Source organism: Passer domesticus, chromosome 2 (assembly GCF_036417665.1).
Source record: "Passer domesticus isolate bPasDom1 chromosome 2, bPasDom1.hap1, whole genome shotgun sequence".
Lineage (NCBI taxonomy): Eukaryota > Metazoa > Chordata > Aves > Passeriformes > Passeridae > Passer > Passer domesticus.
Window position 1 is genome coordinate 125,497,194 of NC_087475.1, and position 23,052 is coordinate 125,520,245.

General features: G+C 40.0%; 1 long non-coding RNA gene across 4 annotated transcripts in view; it reads right to left on the reverse strand.

Moving 5' to 3' along the window:
* The window catches only part of LOC135295067 (uncharacterized), a 52,148-nt gene extending 34,401 nt beyond the window's left edge, over positions 1–17,747 (reverse strand). For 3 of the 4 annotated variants that reach the window (XR_010357131.1, XR_010357134.1, XR_010357133.1), the window contains exon 1: positions 16,722–17,742. This is a non-coding gene — a long non-coding RNA (uncharacterized LOC135295067). Of the gene's footprint in view, positions 1–16,721 lie in introns of all 4 variants that reach the window. The other variant, XR_010357132.1, reaches the window with a different exon arrangement.
* Positions 17,748–23,052: the final 5,305 nt, after the last annotated feature.

Genomic DNA, 23,052 nt, shown 5'->3' on the forward strand with positions numbered 1-23,052 from the left:
CCCAGGTTCCTCTACACTGAAATTTATTTCAACACCTGCACAACTCTGGTTGGGACGTATTTCCTCACTCTTACCAGGTTTATAATTTTCTAAAATCCCAAATTATTTACCTAAAATGGAAAACAAAATTTCCTGCATAACAGCAATTAGGTTAAAAGGGTATCCAAGGGACCAGTTGGACTAATAAAAATCAGTTTGCTGTATGGAGTAATACAGTAAATATCAAAATATAGTTATAGGTCATCAATGCCACAATATTGATTGAAGCCTGCAGGCCTTACACAAAAAACAAAACCAAAACCAAAACTAAAACCAAAACCAAAACTAAAAACAAACACCAAAAGTGTATTTTATATTTATACCTGTACATTTTAACATATAGGCATTTATATAGGAAGTTGTGCTGCCTGAGCAAAGGAAAAAGAGTGGGAGAAGGCAAAAATAAGCCTTGATTTAAACAGTCATTAAAAATAAAATATGGCAAAGAGCAGTGTCAGAATGCATAATGGTGCTTTGGGATTAAATTCAGTGATCATTGGACCATCAACAAAATTCATCATTGCCTTGCTGCTTGTAAATAAAATGGGGAGAAAAGAAATCAAACACTTTTCAAAATTTTTCTTTAAGGTAATTCTTTAGGCTTTTCATTCATATTAATATTTTCCTTAAATCTACTGAAAGTACACATCACAGTTATTGGAGGCTTTCCCTTAGAACTGTTAATTAGCTAGGAAATAACAGACCTTATGAATTTCATTGAATTTTTAAAATACTGCTTAATTTTCACTATGTCTTTCTTTAATAAAACAGATATTTCTTACAAATAATTGCAGTAAATTTGGGATGCATTTGCCGGTGGTTTTGAGGTAATTTTTAATCTCTGCCTTCTGCAGAAAGGTGTTGCATATGAAGGCCAGCATATAAAAATTCAAACCTGGATATTTTTTTGTTCATCTGAAGAATGAAAACTAAATGAAGTTTTTATAATTACTGGACATAACAAAGTGATGAAGCATGAAATTAAATATAATGTTTGCTTATAAAATTTGGAGCCACCTATCTTTGAAACTGAACATGTGAAACAGCAAGGTAATTTCAAGCTAATTCTTAAGCTGGTTTGCATAATTTTAACATTTTTAATATCTAATATTTCAGTAGGTGGTGCCATAAATCCATGTACAGTTGTGCTAAGGCAAAATTCAGTAAAGTGTAGTAAAAAGTAATGACTCATATTTTCAGGAATGGCAACATTCAATCCAAATTTATTGTGCTCATGAAAAAGCAAGTCCACAGAGTCAATTTTCAGAGTTTTGAGTGAGTTCTTGATATAAAGAAACTGCAGAATCTTGTAGGGAACTGGTCATTAGCCTGAAGTGTTACATAAATGTTTGAGAATTCTGCTGACTGTGCCTGGAAGTGCTGATTTGCTGAGTAAAGTTGTGAGCCCTCAGCAGATTCAGCATTTCCTTTAAAAGGTGCTGACTCAGAAGTCTAAAAGGCTTTGAACAAAGAACATTTCTCGCTGCAAAATATGTGCAGGGAAACCACACGTGGTATTTTACACAAGGAAACAGAAGAAAATGGTAGGATGGTATTGTTGAGGAAGCAATAAAACTATATTTAAAAGGCAGCGAAAATCAGCAGGAGAACGGGATAAACTCAGGGTTCTCAGAAACTGCAGAAAAAACAAGATGAATACAGGACAAAAGCAGGACATGGATTTTCCTGGACGTATTGCCAAAAGCTTTGGAGTTGACTTCAGCAGCTCCACAAGTTTGCTGGGTACCTTTGAAAATAGAACTTCAGATGCAAACCAAATGGTATTTCTATGGCTTGACTAATTCTGGAAACTGTTATCTTGAATTTTACTAAATCCAGCCACCTACATATGCCCCTATATTTATAGGATGGTGTATACATAAAAATATGGATGGATGGATGGATGGATGGATGGATGGATGGATGGATGGATGGATGGATGGATGGACGGATGGATACACTCAGAGGTGTTTTTTGGGCTGCAAAACATCCCTCTAATATTGTAGAAGCTGCTTCAGCCTCCTGCTGGGCCAGTGCCTCCATGTCTGAATCGATGTCTGGAAGGAGTTTCTGAACACAGGATTTTAGGGCCAGCTCCCCAACATGCACTACTTAGTAGGATTTGTGCATGTGGCCCAAAAGAGCATCACTGAGAGCAGAGAATGAAGGTGTTAAGGGATTTCTACTCTACACTTTGGCCTTTCAAGCTGACCTTTGTGAGGTAAATCTGCAGGTTTTGCTTTGACTTTTATTAGTTAACTGCAGGTTAAAGTGAAGGTCTCACTAGTTCAGTCCCCTGAGGAGGTGGGTGGAGAGTGTGCAATTATCTTTCCAGCTTCAGGATGACAAAACCAGGTCCTCCTGCAGATTTGTTCTCATCCTCCTCAGAGGCTAAATCTGCTGGGAAGGATCTGAATCCCATTTTCATGTATATTTTTGTAGGTCCTCTGGCCATGATAGGCACTCAAGCAGAGCTCCTGTCTGTTCCTGTGTATATTTGGGGGATGGAGGGGAGGTGAAATAATTTACATGGACTCTAGCAAAGAAATGTAAAAGCTGTGCAAGGCCAAGTATCCAGGTGCTGGCTGCCAGGGCAAAGGATGTAGCACATCAGAGACCTCTTGAAGTCTCTTTATTTTCTTTTGAAGCAGTTGTTTCATTACAAAATATCTATAAGCTTGATTTAAACAAAATGCCAATTTTGAAATTGCCAGGATGAAAATGTACTGTTTTTTTTTTAAACCAAAAGTAGTAAAAGAGTCCTTTCCTTAGAAAATTTGAAAACTCTGATGCTGGTCCAGCTGAAAAGTATTTTCTTTCTGTTTGCTGATAACTGCCAGTGAATCGAGTACACGTGTCAGAGCTTTGGATTTTCAAACAGTGGACACATGCCTCAGACAGAAACAAACTTAGGAGCTAATAAGATCACACAGAGATAAAAATGGCAAAATAGTAAATGCAGCCACAGCCTGAGGCCGTTCCCTCTCCTCCTGTCTCTGTTCCCTGGAGCACAGCCCGACCCCCCCGGCTGTCCTCTCCTGTCAGGAGTTGTGCAGAGCCACAAGGTCCCCTGAGCCTCCTTTTCTCCAGGCTGAGCCCCTTCCCAGCTCCCTCAGGAGTTCTCCAGCCCATTCCCAGCTCCATTCCCTGCCCTGGACACCCTCCAGCCCCTCATGTCCTTCTTGCAGTGCAGGACCCAAAACTGGACACAGCCCTCCAGGTGTGCCCTCAGCACATGGGGATAAGAGAAGAAAGCGCTGGAAGAGCCTCAGAAAAAATTCTTCCTGGTGGAAAATTAATAAAGACTGAAGAGAAAGAGATCTATAATGACTTTGTCCTTGTGTTGCTATTTGCCTTTAAGTCCATTCTCTTAGCTTGAAGTAGGAGGAGCACCATCTCTGGAGCATCAAGAGGCTGGTCCTTGGTAACCAAATCTCTCTCTGCCAGTGCTCACTGAGGCCATGCTGGTGTGATGCCATCTTTTTGTCCTTTCTGTAACGTGATCTGTACATGGGCATTTCATTCCATATAGTGAAAACATGACTTTTTCTGTGCTAGCAGGCGTAAAATCCACATTGTAAGAGTGCTAGCAGTGAATTGCTTGGATTTGCCCAGGCATGTGCCTCTGACTCAGCCCAAACATGGTCAGTGACAAAGCTGTAATGGTTTGCAGGCTTCACTTTTGAGCAGAGGAAATCCCACTCTTCTGACTCTGAAATGTGATTCCACTGGGCTCCAGAGCTCAGAGAGAAAATACTCTTGGTTCTGAGGGTGTTCAGCTGGAAAAAGCCTGTACCTGTGTGCTGGTTTGACAGGGAATTGGAAAAAGAGCTGCTCCTTTGCATGGAGAATTCAGCCTGCTGCTCACATGGATGCTCCTTAGCAGCTCTTTAATAGATAGAGAAATAAATCATTACTTCATTAAACAAATACACTTTACACCAATATATCTGACTTCCTTTCCCAAGGGGAAAAAAGCCCCAAACCTTATATATTGTTTCCATGCTGCCACTGAAAGAAGAGTGGTAAATTTTATGTATTAAGTGTAAGAAGCAAATCTCATTTTTAGGAGTGTTGATGCAATCTGCTTGTGTGCAGTTCTGTTGTTATCCAAGTGTGTGGTACCTGTTTATGAAATATTCTCTTTTTCTAGGCAAGCATATGAAGCAAAATTCAAATTTTTAGCCATGAAAAGTGGATGATTGATAACTTCTGTACTCCAATAGCTGCTGTGAGCACATGTGATAGCTTGGATTTCATCACAGTTTGAGATCAAAGTATTGCTGTCATTTTCTGTGTATCTAAACTATGTCAGCATCAGTTACTTAACCTTTTTTTCTACCATGAAGACTTATTACACTACAAATATCAGAACCTAGTAAATTTTGGGAACTGTCTCCAAGTCAGCTTTCACAGGGAGGCACAAACCAACTCAGGAAGGCCATAACATCTAACTTTGAATAAAACTCTTTTATTTAATACTCTGAGAAGTTCTGCTTACAAATAACCGGGATAATATGTTCATAAGTCACTATTTACTGATAAATCTGTGACTGTGGGCTAGGATTTTAAAAGAAAGATAAGGAACTTTGACTCCTCAGGCCCTGTTCAACCAGAGTGGAAGTTAGGTAGCAGGACAGCTTGTTCCCATGGGAAAACTGAGTGATAATCCCCATGTTCAAATGCCTCTGAGTCACTATTTTCATATCCAGGGCTCTGTTATAATAGAAATTAATGTGTCAATATTCTTCCTGGCTCTGCAAGGCTTCCTGGAAAATGTGGTTAAATTGTCTCCTTTGGGTTTGCCCATTGGGTTGTGTTGATCCAGGTGTTTTCCTTTCTTTTCTTCCTTATGTTTAATTTATGAAAATTAGCTTTAAAAAAAAAAAGGAAAAAAGAAAGAAAAAAGGAAAAAAAAATGGTGGGCAGCAAGAATTTTGCAAAGCTGGATTTTAACAGGGTACTCCAACAAGTGGTAGAGAAACAGGTTTGATTTTTCCATCAGTCTGGAGGGGCATGACCATCACCTGGAGGTTATTTTATACCATCTCTGTTTTGGGGATGGGGGAGTGGTCCCTGACAGGTTGTATCATGTGGTAAGAAAGTCTGTGAATTGTTCATCTTTCATAAGAGAAAAAACAGAATGTTTTGCATTTAAGAAGTTTGTTGCAGTTGGTACTGTAAATTTTTAAACTTTCATAACGCACACCTTGAGAAAGAAAAAGAACAAAAAGGAAGATTTTTCTGTGACTACAAGTTGTAGAGTGGTAGAATTAGTAAAATCTCAATGTGACTTCAGAAATCAGAAAAATTGAATTCCATGCACAGAACTCAGGAAATTATTTTTTCCTGGTCCCAGAAGGGTCAAGATTCATCTCATTTGACCTTGGCTGTTTATCAAGTAAAGTCAGCATCCTAACCAGGAATCCCAGGCTCATTTAACTGTCAGAGGAGAACATGAGGATATTTTAGGATTTCCTCAACCTATTCTGGATGTTCACTACAGGATGAGATGTGTAGTGGCCTATATTCCATTGACTGGGTGAAGTCAGAATGAATCAAACTACCTTCCCTTTAAACCTGCTGAATAGGGCAGTGAGAGTGAACTAAAAATAAAATAAGATTATTTGCTGAGTTTACTGATCTCATCAGGAAGCAAGAAATATGCAAATGCTGCTGGTGATAGCCAAACATTACTGCTTCAATATGAACTTGTCAAGCCTTTGATCTTCACCTGTGTCACCAACAAAATAAGAGTGCCTTTTCAAAAGTTACACACATGATTGAGAGACTCAAGCTCCCTTGTAATGAGTGAGGTTGAGACGCTGAAGCAGAGTTCAGGGTGCCTGCAGAGGGTGATCAGGATCCTGAGCCATGCAGGACCAGGGAAACAGTAAAAAAAGTGCTGTCATTTTGCATAATTGCCATGCCCACTCATTCTGGCTGAAGGGCAGCAACTCAAAAGGTAAACAAGTTTGGCCTCAGGGAAGAAAATTGTAGTACAGCAATTTGTGCTGCAATATCTTTGCACGGATATTGTTTTAAAACATGTACATAAACTCTGTTTTCAACAGAGTATTATGGACACCCCTGTAATGCACTCATACATTGATTTGTTTCACCTCATTTATTAGTGAGCGTGGCAGAACATAGGCAGGGGAATGAAAGCACCACTGACCAAGCAGCACCCTGGTATATTTGTTGTTCTCTGTAAGTTGCTTTTATTGCATACCATTGGAGTCCTATTTTTTCCTTTTAAGTATGTGTCCTTTTTAGAGGAACAGCAGTAAACTTGGTTTTTTCCACTTATACTTAAAGCTCTCTGTGTTTAATAAGAAATGGTCATTAATTCTTCTCTGACTAACACTGTGGTCCCTGGACTTCCTGTAAAGAGCAAATAAAACCCTCAGGCTAAATTGTAAAGTATTTAATTTCATTGGAGACATCATTTCAGTGTTACTCAGGGCAAGGTTTAGTCTGTTGAAAGAGTAAACCTCTGGTTTTTTTGGTCTCTGCTTGACTGCCCTGGTTTCAAAGCCATGACTTGTAGTTCTTGTGACAGCTGAGCTGAGTCTCTCTCATGTCAGGGACTGAAGTCCCACAGAGTTTTCTCAGTCCTTTAAACCTTTCCAAGGGAGGACACACTAACCTGGGATAGTTATGAAGCAGTTGTTACTGAGCATAATATTTCAGTACCCTCTATTATCTGTAGTACTGCTGATATCAGAGAAGGAGCTGAGGGAAAGACATAGATTTATATTTAAGTGTTGCTGACCTTTGATATTCCACTGAACTCACAGGGGTCTTTCCATTTGAACTGCCACCTGCATGTTAAGCTAAGCTGTAAACTGTAATTACCTTAAATTTACAAATTAAATAGCTCTTAAGTTGCTCTTTCCTTCTTAGAGCTGATGTATCTCTCTGGCAAGCATGTGTACACAAGGAAAGAGTCACGAAATAATATCTGTACACATTTGTAAAAAAAACAAAGCAAAACAAACCAAATGAAACCAACACAAATAAATGAATAACATACTTTAAATTAAGCATTAGCATGTAATTTTTACTCTGACGAAGTTTCATCAAATTTCAGGCCCTCTTAGCTCATGAACAGGTCATTGTATAGACAGTGGCTTAGAGTATTTCTATCTTGTTTTCCTGGTTTGTTTCCAAGGGAAGTGGATGCTTACAGTCTGGCATGAAAGGAGAATTACTGTCACTTTTAACCCTTTTCTCTATAGTGGTGTTGCTTTATTGCGTGGACAGAGAAGGTAAGATAGAAGTTGGAAAATTCTTGCTTACTGGCTCTTCTTTTTGTTTCTCACATCACTACTGTTCCCTTTATCTTTCAGATCTCTCAACTTCTTTTTCAGCTGTCTCATGTCAGCCTGACAGCTCGGGATAAAATGAAAATGTGGCCAGATCTCACCCACACTCACCCATCCCTCAGGGCTGTGAGCACCAAGGTGACACCTTTGAAGGAGAGACAGCTCTGCTGCAAGCCCTGTAAAATTCTGTTCCCCAGTCCCTGCAGATCCCACATGATCCTGCAAATCTTACATCTTAAAATAATCAGTTTACGGTTTTCTTTCCTGTTGCTCATTTGCCTATAGCCAGCTCTTTTTTCAAATACAGTCTCCTGTACAGTCTCCTCCATGAAAGTTGCACATATGACCAACATATCTTTTGATCAATTCTATTACAATAATGCTGTGCATAAAAGAATTCTTAATTCCCCCTCCCCCTTTTTAAGCCCCGTTGCATAGATTTTAATAGCACTATAAGAGTTTTTAAATAGCCATATGAGAGGAAATCTTATCTTTATCTACAGGCCACCTGGCATTTACTTTTTGGTTTTCAGTGAAGTCCATTAGGCTGTGGAAAAGACACAGCAATGTGAGAATAAATATTTCAAAGATGAGATGACAGTGATGGGTTTGGGTGTCCCTGTCTGTCCCTCTCCCACAGGCCCATTAACTTCTGCACTCAGTCTGTGTTTTTCTGAGCAGAAAGGACACAGAGCAGAAAGGATGAGATGGAAATGGACAGAAGGACGTGCCTGAAGATGGCAGGAGAGATTAGGAAGGGAGGTCTCCCTAAGGGTTATTGTCTTCTGTAGCCACCAGCTTGTCTTTGTCCCAGCCACCCTCATGACTGTAGAAGAAAAACAGGAACAATGTGGAGGAGGAAGGTGGACAGGCAGAAGCTTTTTCTTCAGCTCATCTTTATTTTTCACTGATAGGTCTGGAAAAATAATTTCTGGCCCACATAGAGCATGAACCACAGAGGTATCAGCTGTAACATGTCCCCAGTCAGGCCTGGTGCACTGATGACAGTTCCTTGGCACCACAGGAGACCCCACAGAAACTTGCATTGGCAGCTCATGGTTTGTGTTACTGCCATCCTTGCTTTCCCATGGTTTGCAAGTGCTTTTAAAACCTCTCAGCAGAGTATTACTGTGCTGTGATGTAGAAGATCTCATGTGTATTATTCTGGAAGAATTTAACAGCTCAATCAGCCAGCACTATGTATAATTTCTATTTTCCCTAAAATATGTGAATGCCAATTAAACTTTTCTTTATTAGTGGATTCATCTTCAGAGAACAAAGGAATTCTGCCTGTTTCCTTCAGGACTATCTCACCATGGGTTTTACTCTCTCCCTATACTGGCATTGCTCCACACTCCTATGGAAAGCTTTTTCCAAGGCAGTGTAGTTTTCTGCTGGGCACTACTATCAGATAAAGCATGGTAGCAAAAAAAAATTAAAACTAAAAATGAAAGGATAAAGAGCTAAAGGAGTAAAATAGAGATCTAGCTCTGAAAATATTTGCTTTGCCTTAGAGATACAAGTGAAATCAGACTTCTGTGAGGTCACAGAAGTGACTCGAAAAATGAAGTGGATAAATATGGTGACTAAAGTAGCAACAAAAGGATAGAACTGTAAATAGCTTTGAGAACAGACAATAAATCAAATCAATTAGGGAATGTGTATTTTTTCACACTTAATTACACTGAGTATATTAAAAAAGTTTAAAAATCTCAGGCCTAATTCTTGTCAAAATGCGACCTTATTAAGCTATTTAGTGGGGTAAAAGATGCTTAAACTAGAAATGAATTATTATTATTATTATGTCTATCTTCTACTTGACCCGATGTGTACATAAGAGCTCAAGTATGTATGTGAATAAATACTGTGAAATAAAGGTTGCACATTTCAGATAGTGTTTGCTAATTTTAAATAACATTGCAGAGAACTCAGGGCTACTTTGGCCTGAGGCCTCTGAAAAATCTGTCAGGAACAAATTTATAGTAAACTCAAATGTGTCTTGGCAGCCTTGGTTTCATTTAAAAATGTCAGATGCTTCTCCAGAACAGGTGGCACTAAAAAAAATTGGTTATGGAAAATGAATCCTGCTTACAAGGAAAATATCCACTTTCACAGATTGGGAAAAAAAACATTGAACAGCTGATCTCTGAAGTAGCGGTGCTTTTAATGTGTTTTCCTTAAAATTGCTTTGAGAAGTTCATGGCCAAACCTTCTCCTGTTACTGTTTGGTTTTAGGTTTCCATTATTCTATAGTTCAGGGTAGTGAAGCTTAGCAAGTGAGACCTGAGCCATTAAAGAGTCTTTATGTATGATCCTGGCACTTGGACCAGAGATGGGAACACTCAACTGCTGCTGTTAGCCCATAAATCACAAAGGAGTTACTGTGGCTTCAGACTGGAACAAACACAGCCAGGATGGGGTCTGCAGTCATGCAATACTCCCAACAAATTATTTTTGGTGGTTCCCATCACACATCTCCCCTAGGCTTGTTCTTTCCACTATTTTGTGTGAGTAGCATATGAACAGTAAAGGACTGATCACTGAGTTTTATTCAACCCCTTCTCCACCAACAATGGTTTGCCTTTAAACAGAATAAAGTGAATCATGTCCTCAGATTTAATCACTGTTTTATTTTTAGTGGCAATTTGTCAACATGGCACTGTGTTGTTAAGGTCAGAGAAGTGCTGTGTCCCCAGTGTGCCTCAGCTGATGGCAAAGGCCCCCTGTTATTACATTCTCCAGGCTGTGTAGCACAAAATGTACTTCAGAGGACACAGGTGAATAAAATAGAAAGCAGCACACAAATACAATAAATGAGAAAACCATTAACTGTTTTTCCATTTTTTGGTAGTGCTATGGAATATTTGAGTTGCACTTCCCTAGCAAGGCACAGCTGCCCAGCCAAGATGAGCCCGCCTTCATATGAGTGAAAAAATTACAAAAGGTTTACAAGAGTCCCTAGTGTATTAATTCCTGAAAAACTGGCCACACATTTCCCTGGCAAAACAGGCCTGTTGCATTTTTCCAACCCAGAATCCCTCACTCCCTTGGCATCTGGGGGACATTGCTGCTGGTACAAACAAGAAATCATGGTATCAGAACTGATGGGGCTTTTTTTTCCAGCATCCCAACATTTCCCTTATGAATCAGAGGTGCCTTTCAGAAGATGAGTGGCCAGGAATTAAGAGAGGGTAACTCTTAGAATAATTTCTCTATCCCATCCCCACCTTTCCTATGGGAATACTACTTAGCACCAGAGCACATGACTCACACAGAGCACACAAATTAATTAATGATATATGTAGTTACTTTTACAGCGTGAAGCAGGAGGACTTCTAAATGTTTAGATATTTTAATTAGTGTTCTCTTTTCTCTTTCTTAGCTGGAAAAAAAAAATCTTCAGTTCATTCAGCTTTATTCACTTGTCACAGCAATTAGAGAGTGGCTCAGAGTTACAGGCAAAGCACATTCCTCATGCTTTGCTTGTTCCAGTTCCACACAGCTGGCAAAGCATCTTGCTAATTGAAACAGAATCATGTAGGCAGTTTGGCACCTTCCTTTCCTTCCTTCCTCCGTGTCCTCTGAGGGGGATATGACATCTGGGGTGTGGGCTCTGTGTCACTGCTGGCACCATGCTACAGCCTGCAGGGTTTAACCTTTATCAGGTGCCGTGCTTGGGGTTAAGAACAATGAAAAATAGGAGCACTGGGGAAGTGTGCATATCATAGACCTCTAAACACCCACCGTGGGCAAAGCTCAGGAAATGCCTGACCTTAAAAATGTCCTTCTCAGTTTCATGTAAAGAAAGTAAGAAAAAAAATAGTCATTCTCTCCCAGGCATTAAAATCAAGATTATTAAATTTAAGAGTAGATTGAGTTCTTTCCTTGCATTCAGTTGCCTTTGTTGAGTAGTGATATATTCTGGTTCCTAGCAGCACACAACTGTTTACGCTGGTTACTAAAGGAATAAATTGTTCTAGCGATGCAGATGTCCAAGCAGTTAACATTACAGCCTCCAGATATTGCCAAGGAAGTAGGAAAACCTGAGTTAACTCTCCTGCAGAACCACTTTGTTAAGCTATGTTTCTAACTTATGTCATCCTTAGCTCTCTGCCTTTACACAACATCCCTGGGTGATGTTGGTGGGTGCAGAGCCCTGTGCCCAGAGGTCACAGCTGGTGACAGAGGTTTTGTGAGTCTAGAATGTGAGCAGAAGTGCTGGTGCCTATAGAAGCCTCCAGTTTTATTTGCCCACTTTCAACACCCTAAAACCAGCCTGTGTCTAGGTCTGCCTGAGCACCCAGAGCAGCATTTCTGTTAAAAAACACTAATGGTCACATAACAGTATGTGGTAAATTACATCTCGTGAAGATCACCTCTCTATCCAATGCTATCCAATAAGCTTCTGGTCTCAATAATTACATATATATTCTAATATCTGACATTTCTGTGTCTTTTAAGCTTTTCCAGTGAACAATTTTGTTGTTGTTTATAGAAATAGGCACGCTGTTAAGAAACGTACCAAGAAAAGATTCCAGTTAACTTCAGAGGATATTTCAGTGATTTCTTAGGAAGTTTGGGGGAATAACAATTGAAAGGAGATGTAATAAACTGACATTATCGAGATTTTTCCCATGTTAATTCATCTGGCTAAGAAGAACCATCAGTTGTTGCTAATTATAAAGTATCTGCTCTAATTTTTCTATTTTTTCCTTTTAACATGAGAACTTGCAAGGAGTTTCTGTAAACTTCATATTTTTATTCTATACATTGCATACATATATATTTATATATATAAAACACAAGGTATTTTAGCTGAAGTTTTGTCTGGTACAAAATACTGGAAAGGCAGGAAATTTAAAGTTAAACTTAATTTAATATAAGCCATCAAAAAGCTAATACAGGTTTGGGTCTCTGTGAAGTCTATGCATTATTAGAAATGAGGTATGGGAGGAGATTTGATTATTTTCTTTTTTTTTTTTTACCATCAGAACCAGAAGTTGGTGTAACACTGCCAATGAAACAAGAAAATGAGATGAAAACATAAAAAATTCTAAAATTGAGACTCTTCAACAGCAATCAGGACAGAGAGAGAGAAAGCTGAGTGTCCTCAGTGCTCTCCCTGCTGTGGTGACTGGATTTCCTTCCCTGTGGAAAACTGATGTGATTCTGTGCCACTTTTTGGATTCCCCTTTTCTCCAGGGCTCCTCAGAAGAGCAGGAGGGAAGAAGGAAAAGCTCCAGAGTGCTCAGCTGAGCTCACCAACTCAAGCACCCACCTGCATCCTGTCTGTCACCATCTATGACCCCTGACAATCTGAACTCAGTAGCTCCTATTTAGGAGTCCAGAAATTCACCTGGAGAGCTGGAAATCTTTCCCAAGAGATCTTTTCTGGGTGTATAGAGACAAATTCTTTTCTGATTTAAGCAAAAGATGCTAATTCTTGGCGCTCTCATGGTTTTTTAAACTAAGGCCATCATTTTAATAACAGAGAGTGTTTACTTGAGCTCAAATCTAGTCATTGAGGTCTCCGGGCCCAGTGACAAGACACATAAAAAGCTTGTCCTACCTGAAAACTACTTTTTGGGTACATTTTAAAGGGAAATACTGACTAAATTGGCTTCTGAGTTTCCCTGCCCTCACTAATAGCATGTAGGAGAAGGAAAAGTCTCCATGTCTGGCCCACTGAACATTTTAATCCCCTGCTGGTGTTGATAGCTCATGACTTCTGGAGAAATTTTTCTCTAAGTTCACGGATAGTTCCCTCCCTTCCCATTTCATAAGATTGTGCTGTTTTGGTTGCAAATAACTTCACTACTACTCACAGGACCTAGTAATTCCTGAAGACAATGACTTACAAAGCTGCTTGTAAAAACCTGGTTGTGTTGTTGCCAGATGCCTGCTCAGACAGACTGTGCATCCTTTCTGTAGTGAGTCCTGATTTATGTAGCCCTTCCAATCCAGGCTGGGACAGCTGCAAACAGCTTTAAAAAAGTGTGCTTTATCACTTTTTGCCTGAATTTTCTGTAGATGTATCTCCCAGGTCTGCAGGGAAGAGTAGGCCAGTAACTGTTATTTTAATGGCACTTTGTCCATCTCAAAACTAGAAAAAGATCCTTTGAGAAAATGAAGGCTGCCTGCCCTCGTAGCTGGTTTTGCTGGCTTGGCTCAAATGCTCATTCTCCCTTCTGTTCCTGCTGTAGGTCAAGGGCTTCTCTAGCACTGGGGTCATCACTTATTGATGTGCAATTAAGGTTTAGATGAGGTATTAGGAGGAAATTTTTTTACTGTGAGGTTGAGTTCTTGGCACAGGGTGCCCAGAGAAGCTGTGGCTGCCCCTGGATCCCTGGAAGTGTTCAAGGCCAGGCTGGACAGGTCTTGCAGCAACCTGGGATAATGAAAATTGTCCCTGTCCATGGCTTTGGTTACAATGCCAGCTCATTGACTTCAGCTCAAAGCAGCCATTTTCTTGTCTTTTATTGCTTTGGAGGTAGAATTACCCCATCCAGACCACATGCTGAGAGAACTAATTTCCAAGGGCCTCTTCTGCTGTGAGCAGCTGAAATATGAAGATTCAAGGCTTCAAGCCAGGTTTTGATTTCTGTTGAGCTGGCATGAATGGAACTACTCCAGTTTTAATGAGAATAGAGCTGGGGAGTACTTGGGCCTCCTCAGAACAAATTTCTGAGTGTCATACTGGAAAACAAAGGTCTGTCACTCAGCTCCCTGTTACCTTCTGGGTTTGAATGGCTCAGACAGTGTTTTGAAAACTTGTAATTTTTGAAATCACAAAAAAAGAGTTTGTTTCTATACTTTGCAAATATAGGGAAGATTTACTGCAGTGAAAAATAAAAAGCTTTATGGTATAACAACTTCACTTGAAGTGCTCAGAGTTATGATGGACATGATAAATCATACTTCTTAGGGAAATAACATTACCTCATGGGCTGAATTTAATTAAAACCAGCAATACTGTTGCATATGTTACTTGAGGAAATGAGAAGAACACCGGCTAACTTTCACCACCAATTTTTGTCATACCTTCTGATGTAGACAGCTGGTCTTGAGTTCATCATCACAGAGTAGCAGGCTCAGACTTGGGGGTGTCCCATAAGGGATATCAGCCCATAACTTCATGGCATAATGTATGGGCTGTTGAGAAAGCTGACAGAACAGAGCTTGGATTTTTCACAGGTCATTTCCCCATAAGGGAAGGTTTTGGAGCTGTAACTGTTATTTCAGAGCCTTTCTTCCTGGTCATGCTCAACACAGAGCTCATTTTTATGTTGGGTTGTGCATTGGTTGGCAGAGTATATCTTGGAGCAAATGCTGTTTCCAAAGTGGAGGTCATGATCTTGGAAGTGCAAGTGGAAATGGGGTCATGGGAAAAGCTGAGAATTGTTGGAATGTGGTGAAAGCAAAGTCATCTATAGATGTTTATGTTGACAGCAGCCACCAAATGGTTCCTTGAGGAATTCAGATAGAGTTATCACAGGGAGTAATGACTGGCAAGGCCGAACTGACATAAATAGCTCAAGGTTTGGGCTTGCTGTGCTTATAAAAACTTAAGGTAGTTCAACTCTCTTAAAGCTAAACCATGGGCTGTGATACCCTTTTAATCACAGAGATCAGGCTTTGTGGGGAAGTTTCCTTTAAATGCTCAAATAGGATCACTTGTTTCTGTCAAACAAGAAGATTCCTCTCCTGACAGTGACACATGTCATGTGCCAGAGTCATCAAAGACTTTCATCTTCATTTTGTAGTAAATATTTCCATATAAGCCTATGTTTGCTTAATTTTTCAGCAAAGGGCTCTTCCCACCCTCACAGGTGGGAAGACTAAAACTAGAGGGGTGCTGGTTATCAGAAGAGAAATTGTGAATTTGCCTACTATGTACAAATCCATAGACCAGCAGAATTTTTTTTCAATGAGCAGATTTTTCACACTAGAAATTTACAGCACAACAAAGCTGTGTCTGTGTTCCTGCAGAATGTAGGTGGCTGGGTAGTACGATTGCCTCAAATAATTTGGGCTCAGTTTAATGTTCTCTTTCCCACATATGGCAGTTTGTTTCCCACTGTTCAATAGAATTTTAATAGATCTCATGATTGAACATTATTGAGAAGTAATAAATTAATACATAGGAAAAAAATTTAGATGCAGAGCACAGTCCTGAAAACAAGTCCAAGCTTGTTGAGTGTGTGAGGGTCCTTTTGCATTGCCTTTTGTTTGGTGAAATGAATGATTCACTGAAAGACACTGGTATTTGTCATTAAAATTCTAAAAACAAATGTCTACTAAAATGGCAGTTTTATAGAAAGTAAAAGTTCAATCCTTAGTGATGCTATTTTAAAAATGTCTTTGTTTTACTTTTGATGATATTAGGCATCTAACATTAAAAAACCCTTTTCTCTTGTATTTCCATTTGTCATAACAATGTCCACAGCAGACAAAAGGATCCCATATTTCCTCTGTAAAACATTTATAAAAATTCTGAAGTGCCAGACTGAAAAACCATCAGGAAGTCAAAAGTGCCTGCCTTAATCAAGTTACCTTGTGCTTTGTGGAACTGGCAAATACACACAGGGCACTGTGTAAGCTGTAACCTTTTCTGCAGATTCAGCCATGCAAACCCAACAGGGAATTAAGCATCTGAAATCCAAATCTAACACCCACAAGCCCCAGGAAGTCACATAAGTGAAGTATCAGAGTGATTTTCACAGATAACATTGCCCTTGCCAAGGCAGGGGCTGTATTTCAGTTTTAAGCTGACCAGCATGTGCAGTGGTCTGCAAAACAAGTAATAATGTAGTAATATAAGCAAAAATGTAAATTCTGAACTCTAGTACCAACCCTAGGAGGAAACTCAGCCAGTGCTGTCAGGAGCTGTCAGCAATGGGTTTCCATAAATGAGAATTTCTGGCCTGTGTCTGTCCCACCTTCCTATCTCACACCGCTCAAGCACTGAAATTTCACCAGTCCTTGCACTGAATTAGGAAAACAAGTAAGGCAATAATTTCCATCAGTACAAAAGTATGCCTGTATTAAAGACAGAACATTTTTGTCTTCTCTGTTCCTTTTCCCTGCTTCAGTCAGGAAGACAAGGGAAGAAGAGGCTACCATTCCTCAGGAAGATCAAACACTGTTCCTTACTGTTTTAAAAAATGTCATATGTCAAAACAGGCAGGATTTTCTCACGCTCACAAAGTCCCCACACTCATTCCAGAACCTGCACTGTCCATGGATGTCTGGACCTCTGCCTGGACTTATACCCTGACTGCACCAAACCAAGGAAGGTAAAAGCCAGCAATGAAATTTGTGTCTTAAACACAACAGCAACGTGACTGTTCCTACCTCTTGCAGGGGGAATCAGGAACTCCGTGAGGATGACAGGAGAGGTCACATCACATTATTTTCTTCACAATATTTCCAGCTATGGAGACCCTTTCTGTGGGATATGAGCAGGCCCATCTCTGCCCTGCATGAACTGAGGTCATGAGTGAGTCCACAAGGCCTGACATCTGCACCAAGGTTTAGAGGCAGTGTCCACACAGTCCCAGATCAAACAATACACTTAAACCACAGCTGAGCTGTACTAAAACCAGTTCTAAACACAAAGGACCGGGCCTGGCTGCAGGCCTGTCACTGGCGGTGTCCCCAGGGCTCAGCGCTAGGCCCTGTTGGCTGAGGCACAAAAGCCTCCTCAGAAATCACTGAGCACAGAGCAGTGGCTGATAGCCCTGAGAGACCTGACAGGCTGGATGGACACAGAGGAACTGCCTGAACTTGAACAAAGACAAATGGAGGCAGACAGTTTGTGGTAATTGGGAGTGGGCCCAGCCTTATCCCCAATGGGCACAGCTGTGAGAAGCAGGTGAAAAGCATGAGCCATGGAGTGCCCAGGTGCACCAAAGGGAAGAGAGGGCACACAGGAGGGCAATGCAGGAACATGAGGGGTATAAAAGGTTGGGCTGAAGAACAAGAGGGGTTGATACTTGAAGCTTTCTGAAATGGTAAGGTGTTACTCTGTATGGGTTGAAGCTCTGCAAAATTGTGTGGTGACACTCTGTGTGTTGTGGCTGTCTCAACTGTGACAGACAAATGCAGAATCCTGTGCCTGGGTAAGAACAAGCACAGGCTGTAGGAGCAGTACAAGGACCTGGGGGACAATGAGCTGTCCCTGAGCCCGCAGTGCTCTTGGAGCAAGCAGTCAATGGAACCCCGAGAAGAGCATTTCCAGAAGGGCAGGGAGGGATCCTATGGAGTGCTTGTGTCCAGCTCTGGATCCTCCACAAAGCAGGGACAGGGAGCTCCTGGAGCAGTGCCTGTGGAGGCTGTGGAGCTGAGGAAGGACCTGGAGCATCCCCGTGCCCAGGAAAGGCTGAGGGAGCTGGAGCTGCTCAGTCTGGAGAGGGGCCCTCAGCCCTGGGTGCAGGGAGGGACAGAGCAGGCTGTGCTCCAGGGCCCAGCAGTGGCACCAGGGGAACAGGCAGGGACTGAGCCCAGCAATTCCCCTGCACAGGAGCAGAACTTCTGCCCAGCTTTGAGCAGAGAAGCTCTGGGGTCTCATCCCTGGGGATGTTCAAGACCATGTGGACACACTATTGTGCCCTGGGATGACCCTGCCTGAGCAGGGAGGTGGCACCAGTGACTCTCTGTGCTCCCTTCCAGCCTGACCCATCCTGGAATTCTGTGGCTCTGTGACTTCACCGTGTGGAGAAGGAAGTCCTGCAGGCAGGTAAGAGGAGATCTCTCCACTTTGCTTCTTGGATCTCAGCCCACAGAACCATGATGTGTATTCTCGGAAAGCTCACATTTAAAGGGCAGAAAGTATCTGAATGCTTTTTTCTTCCTGAAATTTGTGCCCCCTTTTTATATTAGTGAGTATTTTAAGGCTTATCTCTGTACTTTGCTGACTTTGACCTTTCAGTGAGTGATTACATAATTAGTCTTTGAACTTGCATATCACTTCACAGCTTCTCACTTTCCCACAAAGGCACTGGTACTCTGTGGTATTTCCACCTCTTCCTACTTTTGTATGCACATTTTTGCCTCCTCAATAGACAATGAATTCAGCCAACACAAACATACTTTATACCAGCTGATTAGGCTTTAGGTTGAGGCTGAGGAAGTACTTTGATGCAAAGTCTTGATTTCCATCATTTTTCAAATATTTTGTGGGGGAAAAAAATTTTGTCAGTTTTCCAGTTATGCTTTGTAAAACAAAGGAGAACAGCTTAAACTCCTAAGGTATTCCACTTAAAGCATGTTTCTTCTTGTTGAATAGAGTATGAAATAATTCACTCTTAATTGACTTCAGATTGGGTATTATGACTAAAAACACTAACCTGGGTACTTTATATAGGCTTTTTTTGGAGAAGATTTCAGAGGAGGTTGTTGTGAGTCTTTGTGAAAGAAGGTATATTATACACAAAAACTATTTCCTCATGATTTTCATAAAATAAAAGAGTAGACTGAGACAGAGGCTCAAAATCCTGAGCATCAGGAAAGGTATAGCACAGGTATCTGTGAAACAAATCATGATCTACAAAAGACATGTGAGAAAATAACCTCCTCACTTCTGCAACTCATATTTATCTCTTAGATCAAGAACATGGAGTTACAATCCTACTCAAAAAGGTTTGAGAGGTCATGTGGCAACAGGCAAAGGAAAAGAGAATTGGTTGAACAGCGCATTATTCACAGGGTGCCCACATCAGGAAAGGTTTTAAAAATTGCTGTTCAGGAAAATTTTAACCATATGTACATAGCTGAAAGGGGCCACATGAAAAAGGGAAGCTGACAAGGTTTTTTTAAAAAATGTTTTCACATCTTGCCTAATCCCAGATTCCACAGGACAGGGGTTGTTGTTGTCTTGTCACTTTGCAGCTTTGCTGTCTGCATGCTCTGACAGGGCAGCATCCTTTAGACATCCCACAGAAGAATTGCTTTGTGTTTCTAGGACAGGAGAAGACATTCCCTTGGATTTCAGACTTAAACCCATCTGTGTGGTTTACCTTGGGGGTTGACTGTGTTTTAGTGGAGGAGTGACAATGTCTATCACTATTATTATGACATATAAAGTACTACAAAGATTGAAAACATATCAAAGATGGATGATGTGATGATCACAGCTGGGACATTTTGCACCAGAAACTGCTTTCCATGAGTATTTAATCAATGCCACCTTTGGAAATATCTATTTAGGCCCAGCAGGAATGGCATGAGTGGCTAAAAAGGAAGGCATCCTGTGACAGGATGTATGGGAATGGTTCAATCCTGTATATTTTTAGGAAAAAAAAATGTCTAAATTTCTATTAGCTTTTAATCTTTATGGGTTGCTTTTAGGGAAACCTGGTTTCACATTTGTCTCAGAATTATTCATATCTAAGAGAGCAGGAACTGAAGACCATTAATAAAAGTATATATGCATAATTAAAAAGATAAGGGAGTAAATATTTTGTTCTATTTCCTTCTTTTAATCAGGATACATACCTGGTGATAGCAACAGACCAATAGAGACAGAATTGCTGACTTTGAATGATAAATCCCACAACTGTTTATTGCTTTATCTCTGGATTTTTTGGGTCACTTCCTCAAGCTTTTTCTCTTATTAAGAGGGATATCTCAATTTTTATGAATAAGCTGTAAAATTCATGACATGTACTGGACTTCTGCACAAGCAAAAATTGGTCTTTTGTGTTTTCTAGCCTATGCCAGTGAAAATTCTTTGACATTGGTAGCAAAAGCCCTACTTAAGGGATTGCTTTTGTACAAGAGAACGGTTTCTGATTTATGGTTTTTAAAGGGTTTATTTTTCTTGTTGTAATTGCTCCATTATAAATATGTTTACTTAAACAAACCAAAGCATTTCCTGCCAAACTGGCAAATTCTGTGTTTTATTACTATAATAGCCCACATTTTCAGACTTGGGGCCTCCAGTAGCTTTTAAGGTATGCAGCAATTTTTGATGTGCTGACCCAACTGATATTTTGATTTTTATGGGCCTTCCCATCATTATATATCTTAAATAAAGCCTCTTAATTAAGTCTTAAAATATAGAATAAAGAATCTAATTTTAAAAACAAACACACTTGTCCTTCAAGAGGTCTGACTCAGGAGTAGATTCAGATCAGTCAGTACTTGTAGATTTAATTCCAAAAGCATTGTGTAGCTGAAATGTAAGTCATGAGAATTTTCAAAGTACCTTTCATTCCAGTTAGAATCAGAATGTAATTTAATTTTTTTTTTGTAGTTTGGCCTTTTGAGCTGAAAAGAAGTCTCAAATTTTCCCTGTTGCTTCACTGTTTTCACTGCCAATTATTATGTTTCACTTGTCTCTAATTATTTATTAATTCCTGTGTCAGAACTCAGGAATAAATGGTGTTGGTGAGAAGTAAAGCAAGACAAAGATATCTGTGGAATGGCTGCAATGACTGTGTGTTATTTGCACTGTATGGTTTACCACTCCATATTTCCATGCTCTGGGGGATCTCTAGCTATGTGGAAGCTCATTTGCCACCACAGCTGGTTTTTGTTTTGGTTTTTTATTAGTTTCCTATTTACTGTGCTATTTATAGAACACTTGATACATGAACACTTCCTGTTCTGTTAACAATTCATACTAATTTAGCATTCCTTTATGCTTCACACATGTTGAAACCTGTGCTTCAGTTCAGCCAGGTATTTGAATGTCTCAGCTTGGAAATCAAATAATCTCATAGCTGAGCTACATTAATTAATCAAGGCAGAAAGCATAGAGGGAGTCAGAAATATGAGAATATCCTTTAAGTAAAAGAAAAATTAGGTTTTCATTGGAAGCTACTGCACCTCAGGACAATTTCTGCAGATTGTTGGCAGTCATTCAAAGTCTTTAAGAGCCAGTGAATTTTCAGTAATGGAATTTTACTTTGGAACACTTTACCTTAAATTAGCCATATCCCTATCAATAACAGTAAGGGATCTGCAGGCAGGACTCCAGACTCTTTGGCATGTTGGAGAGCTACGTGCAATGCCTTCTTCTCACTTGCTATTGCTCTCTTGTGGTTGTTCAGATTCTGCATTGACCCAAACAAGTGAGGCAGAACATTCTTATTTCATTAGCAGCAAAAGGCCTGCAGGCAAAGTTCAAACTGTAGCTTTAATGTATACAAAATGTGCATAAAGTTCTTCAAAAGCTCCTTATCTAAGTCCTACTTTTTGACCTTATTTGTTGATTAATAATAAAAAAAAACCCAAATAGATTGTTATATATATCGTGTGGCGGATGTCTAAAACACAGGATATATGAAAATATTCCTGCATCAACCCCACATGTTGGTAATATAGCATAGAAAGTGGAGTGTGTGTATCTATATAATTATTTCTAATGGATTTGGAATCGGTGTCTAGAATTCTCATTTTCAGGCAACATCCAGTGCACACTTATAGAATCAATATACATGGGATTATATGAAACTATATTACACTACAGAAAAGGATTTAAGATGCATTTTGCTAAAGTGAGTGCCTCATCAGGGAGAAACTTGGTGAGCAAATAATTGTCCATTTAATCACTTTAGATAGGCTTAGGAGACAAATCAATATTAAGATTTCCATTATTAAAGCACTAAGCCTGTGCTTAATGTTAAGTGAATAAACATGTCCCAAATGAACTTGTAGCTAGTTACAAAGTACCTACACTGATAATTTTTTTTTTATTCTCTTAAAAGATATAATTAGGTCTTTGCCAAGTTCCTTCAACTTTTTTCTTGACCTGTTACCCATGTTAAAATACTGTGCTTTTTGTGACTAGAATAGATCTAGCTGGAAGCACTGCCGTGAATTTCTCCACTTTTTTGCTCCCAGTGTTTAAAGGGCAACATTTTAAATGAAAACCTATGTTATATTAAGCAATTTCTATTTTTATGAACATTTTTTAAGTTATTTTGTGGCTGGCTGAGCATGACTTTACTAGAAAGGAAGGATGAATTGCAGTGGGCCTAAATCTACTCTGCATTATGCTGGGGAAGATGAACTAGGGTGTTTTAAGGGTAGTTTAAAGCCACCCCTGCATGCATCATGGTTTCTGTGAAGGTGAAACTAAGCCAGATTAAAAAGATGTCTGTGACTTTCCCAGATGGCTCATACAACCTGAGGCTGCTCATTATTTCACCTTACGTGGCCTGTTAATATGAGCTTGTATTAACAGCAAGCAAACAGAAATCTTTCTCCTCTCTCTGCTCTCTTCCTTATTACTGAAGTTGAGGTTTATTTTTAGCTTTATAAAAAGTAAATTAGTCTTCCATGTTAACAGATTGATCACCTACAACAGGGATGTGTGGTTGCCCATTCCCAGAAAGCGTAGGAGACTTCTGGAGTGCCTTAGGGATAAAGTCTTCCTCATGTTTCTGTCTTCCTCACATAAATCAGGGAGCTGGCCCACCCCTTCATATCAAAAGGTCTCTGCCAAAGAGAAAAGCAAGGAATATGCTCTAGAATTTTGGAAAGGCATCCAGAAAGGCTGAATGAGTGATGAAATTAGCAGCCTGATAACTGAGACTGTTTCTCTTGATATGGCATTTTTTGGTTTTAATTAAATGCTTTCTCTTTCTCCTCCTTTGCACTCATTTTCTCTCCCATTGGCTTCTCCCAGAAGTGAGGCAATATCTGTGTGTTACATTCTGGGGACTGAGGTGATTTCTGT